Genomic DNA, 5,724 nt, shown 5'->3' on the forward strand with positions numbered 1-5,724 from the left:
GTTTTATGCCAGGGTGCTCCTGATTAACACAATTGCTCAAGGTATTGGATATTTGGACCCATATTCTGGAACGGGGTGGTAATATCGACAATATTTACCTAGATTTTGCCAAGGCTTTCGACAGTGTACCCCACGAAAGGCTGAAAATCAAACTGGAAGGGTACGGAATTCGGGGAAATGTCCTAGCGTGGATAGAAGAATTTCTACATGACCGCAAGCAGTGTGAGGTGATTACTGGCATGAAATCATCATCCGTACTTGTCACAAGCGTGGTACCACAGGGCAGTGTATTGTGCCCGCTGTTGTTTGTTTGTTTCATAAATGACATGCCCGACGTTGTACACTCCTCCATACAAAGTTTTGCCGATGACGTCAAGCTATTTCGGGAAATCAAGAACCAAGCAGAATGTGAGGAGCTGCAGAAGGACCTGTGTGGGCTCCAAGAATGGTCGAAGAAATGGCTGCTGAGATTCAATGTTACGAAGTGTAAGAGGATGCACCTGTAATGGGCCTCTGCCATGTAACACCAGTAATGTTGTAAGAAGCGAGAATATCTGATTGGAGTGACAGATGAGTGAAGCCAAGGAGTTGATCTTGGTAACTGTTACTGTAAGGTACGCCAGTAATGTGTGAGAAGTCAGAGTACCCACTTGGAATGGCATGTGAGAGAAGCCAAGGAGTTGATCGTGGTAACTGGTAATGTAATGTAACACCAATAAGGTTGTGAGTAGTAAGAGTACAGTATCTGAGTAAATTGCAGTTGAGTTAAGCCGAGGAGTTGCACCTTGGAGTTGTATGTCAAGGATATCTTTTTCCTTACCTTGATTTCATATTAATAAACCATTTCTTAGAGTACGTTAGGGGTAATCATTTTCCCGCAGTATTTCACCTTTATTTCCGTCCAAGTGACTTGATATCAGAATTATAATACCCATGTGCCCTAGACCCTCGCCATGCTACCAAAGAACTGAGGTCATGTAGTAACCATGAACTGAAATTTGTAGACAGAACAATTGAAGGAAATATAAGACAGAGAAAGAAGTATGAAATATGAATATAAGGGGAGTAGAAAATCCCCGTCCTTAAGGGTGTCCTCGGTGGTTCAGCAGTAGACAATCCACCGCCCTTACAATGGGGGCAGCGTGTTGCCGCCCTTACACAGGTACATTCATGAGCTGGTGCATGCCCAGTACTTGCCAACAGTGTGTAACAGAGACGTGACCGATCGCCCAAGCGGCTAACGAGCCGATCAGTGGTGAAGAGGATAAAAGTAAAAAGTTTTCACAGACGAGGGTATAAGAAATAACCTGTCAAAGCTAAAGGTCCATAAGAGTCCTGGCCCTGGCATGGTGCACCCCCAGAGTGCTAAGAGAGTTGTGCAACGAGCTTGCCGAGCCCCTGAATCCTTTTTTTGTAAATGCCTGGATGAACAAAAGGTCCCCAGTGATTGGAAAGTGGCTTATGTGAGTCCTATCTTCAAGAAGGGCGATCGTCACTCCACGAACAATTATAGACCGGTGAGCCTGACCAGCATAGTATGTAAAGTACGTGAGAGCACTATAAGAGATGCCATGATGGAACATCTACAATGAAACAACCTTGGAAAGGATTGCCAACATGGTTTTCTGCCGGGACAATCCTGTAGTATTGTAGTGGACGTCTCCCCTACAACTGCGTAGCTGCAGGCCACCTGCGACGTCTTCCCTAAGCAACCAAACTAGCGGCCCGGGGGGGGGGGTCACCAGATGCCACCGTATCCTAGCAACTGAGTCAAAAGACCGGCTACTTCCTGGGTTTTCCCTACATGACTCACGGCTGACTCACGGCTGCTGTGTATATAAGCTCTGTCTCTCCATTGAGATTCATTCTGGCCTCTCTTCCTGAACAAGCAACACCTCCTCCTCCGCCGCTGCCTGGCGACCCTCGCTTCTCCTCCGCCTGCCTGGCGGTCCTCGCTCCCGCCGGCGAGCATGGCGACCCCCCAGCTGTCCTTCTCTGAGTTTCCTCACCAACCAGGTCTCATTCTGCTCTCGGTTCCTGAACACGCAACACCTCCTCCAGCAAGCTCCTCGCTGTTCCGTTCTCATTCAACCTGGAGGCCAGCAACAGGCAACATCTTCTCTAACGAAGCTCCTGCACATCTACCTCCTTCAACACGCTACCCACCGAACGTGCCTACTGAGCAGCTCCTCACCACACGGCACCTCCAGCACCAGACTGTCTATCATATAACTTATATTATATAAGAAAACCACCACCTTAGAGTTTCCATCCATCCTGAGTGCTAGACAACATTATATCACGAAACCCTACAAATGGTGACCCCCGGAGATTCCCACTCACACAGGATGGAGGAGACACTGATCACGCTCCCAGTCTTCAAGCAGCATGGAAGACTGGCTTATCCACACAGAAGCAGCTCTGCTACTCTAAGCAGACACCAGCTCCTCTTCCTGCCCCAAGCACCACATCCTAACGACCCCAGCACACCCGTCCTGCCTCAGACGCCGACCCCGGCCCAGCAGTAACCCCTGCCGCCCCTGACGCGGCCTCTGTTCCTGAGTGCGGACCCACACACACCCCTCGTTTCTCCCTCAGGTACTCCCTGCTAATGTCCTGCACCCTGCTGCTGTCGTGGACCCAGCTGCTGTCACGAGCCCTAATCCGCTTCTGCTGACGCAGCCCCTGCTCCTGACCCAGGCCCACACACCCCAGCAGGCGCATCTGACGACCCTGTACCTGTCGTGAGGGAAGCACAACATTCATCGCCTCCACACACCCTTTTCCTCCCTCTCTCCTCCCACAGATAGTGTGTATATTGACAGTTGTATCCAGCGACCGGCTCATTCACGCCATCGCCGTTGTTTCACATGAGGCACGCACCGCCCGTTCTGCCTCACATGTGCTAAGCAACTCTACAGACAACAAGTCTCTTACACCGCCTGGAGGGAAGGGGGAGTATTGTAGTGGACGTCTCCCCTACAACTGCGTAGCTGCAGGCCACCTGCGACGTCTTCCCTAGCAACCAAACTAGCGGCCCGGGGGGGGGGGTCACCAGATGCCACCGTATCCTAGCAACTGAGTCAAAAGACCGGCTGCTTCCTGGGTTTACATGACTCACGGCTGACTCACGGCTGCTGTGTATATAAGCTCTGTCTTCATTGAGATTATTCTGGCCTCTCTACTTGAACACGCAACACCGCCGCTGCCTGGCGGCCTCGCTTCTCCGCTGTCCTCGCCGGCCAGGCAAGGACCCACCAGCTGTCCTTCTCTGAGCCTCACCAGTGGCGTAGCTAGAGTGGTGCCGCCCGGGGCGGCCCTAGAGTTTGCCCCCCCCCTCCCCACAAAAAATACATATTGCACAGTGACTCATTTATATATATATATATATATATATATATATATATATATATATATATATATATATATATATATATATATATATATATATATATATATATATATATATATATATATATATATATTAAATAGTTTGTGTACCATTATAATATTACTGTACTTTCACATACTCAAATATAGTATGCTTTAAATACACACCAAACATACTTAAACTTTATAAGTAACAGTTAAACAAAAAGCAAAAACGACATATAGGATAGGGAAAAAAGTAAAAAAGTGTAAAAAATTAGGACCATCTTTATTTCTGAAATGAAAACTACAACTTTCTACAAAGTAACTTTTCTTGTTTTTTTGTTGGCAAATTCTTCAATGACATTGTCAAAAACTATTTCATCTGTCAATTGTCGCTCTATAGACAGTATGGCAAGATTTCTCAACCGCAAGGTGCTCATAGTAGATCTTAAGTAATTCTTGATCAGTTTTAGTTTCGAAAACTCCTCTCACAGGTAGCAACACTAACCGAGTTCCCAAGGTTATACTTTTGAATAAACTGCAAAAGTTCAAGGGGGCCTTCTTTCCACGTCTGTATTCTGTCTTTAATAGTTATAGCAGCAAGAGCAATAAAATGCTGAAGTCTTTTTCTCTCAACGAGGAACTCCTCTTTATCAATGTCGTCGTGATCTATTTGACACTCATATTTATCATCCAAAAGATTCAATGGGGTAAGGAAGGCATATTTCTCAGCACGTTCATGAAGCTGTTGAAATCTCAAAGTTATTTCTTGGATCACTCTGTCCAGCGAAGAAAACATTTCTCTTCTCAATTCAATGTCGTATGGCAATTCAGCATCTCGTGATCCTTCACCAAACATTTGTTTCTTCTTTTTGGGTCGACGCTGACGCTCCATGACTATCCCCAGATCATTGCAAATTTCTTTGGCATAGTTAACTCCATTACTCACTAGCTTGTCCCTGTTTTCAACTAGAAATGTTTCTAATGCCCTGAATTTTATATTACATTGTTGTATGTTCAAGCCCTTGGTTTGGAGGTAAGTCTGTGAGTCGTTAATTTCTAGAAGAATGGGTCCCCGCAGGCCAAGAAAGCGTACTTGTTTGAAGTTGTTTCCTTAATCCTCAACAGGTTACAGGTTGTGTGTGTGGCGGGGGGCCTCATAGCAAGGGTGTAGCTCATGACGTGGCCGTGATGATGTGGGTCAGGTGTTAGGTCAGACACGACAAGGATTAACTTGCCGCCGATACAAATGGATGGATTAACGTCTCCAGTAGCTGCAGATATGGGTGATGAGCAGACCCAAAAGTGCCGCCCGGGGCGGACCGCCCCCCCCCGCCCCCCCCTAGCTACGCTAGTGTTCCTCACCAACCAGCTCTCATTCTGCTCTCGGTTCCTGAACACGCAACACCTCCTCCAAGCAAGCTCCTGCTGTCCCGTTCTCATTCAACCAGGGGGCCAGCAACAGGCAACATCTTCTCTAACGAAGCTCCTGCACATCTACCTCCTTCAACACGCTACTCACCGAACGTGTCTACTGAGCAGCTCCTTACCACACGGCACCTCCAGCACCAGACTGTCTACCATATAACTTATATTATATAAGAAAACCACCTTAGAGTTTCCATCCATCCTGAGTGCTAGACAACATTATATCACGAAACCCTACAGTATCTTGTGTTATTTAATGAGAGAATGACAAGCACATGGTCGGTCTAACTGGGCGTTTATTCTCTCTTCTTGGTTACAACGTGCCTCGCACATTTCGTGTTTTTACAAGCCTAAACACTTTCTGACTTTGGTAAGAAGTAACATAATATATAATATATTTAATAAAGGCAGCATATAAACATACATATATATAACACTATTTCTCCCTTTCAAAAGAGATCATGGCTGCTACAAATCCTAAATAAACAAAACTTACAGAATTACATATGGCAGGGAAGAAGGGAATAGAACACAACAAATATAACTTCCTAACTAAACAGTTTTGAAAGGCCTGTTCACAATTCAGATAATTAGAGGTCTAATTTAATTACAGGTCTCCTAACTCTGTTTGATCTTCTAGGACTATTCCCTCCATCAAGTTTACAGGGGTTTCACTTACACTCTGGTTCACATATGAGGTCATGCTCACACAACTAATTTCATATTGCTGAATTCGAATCTGATATTTGTTTTGTTCTATCAGACCAGGTTTTATAAAAAAATCAATAGGTACAAATATTTAATATTCCATCACGTGTCGTGCAAAAGATGAGATTATCTCATGTGACTGTGCTTTCATGACTAATTTCATATTAATGAATATTAATTGGATGTTTCATTCTACCATCAGACTTACTTTCATGA

Source organism: Homarus americanus, unplaced genomic scaffold (assembly GCF_018991925.1).
Source record: "Homarus americanus isolate GMGI-L3 unplaced genomic scaffold, GMGI_Hamer_2.0 scaffold32583, whole genome shotgun sequence".
NCBI lineage: Eukaryota > Metazoa > Arthropoda > Malacostraca > Decapoda > Nephropidae > Homarus > Homarus americanus.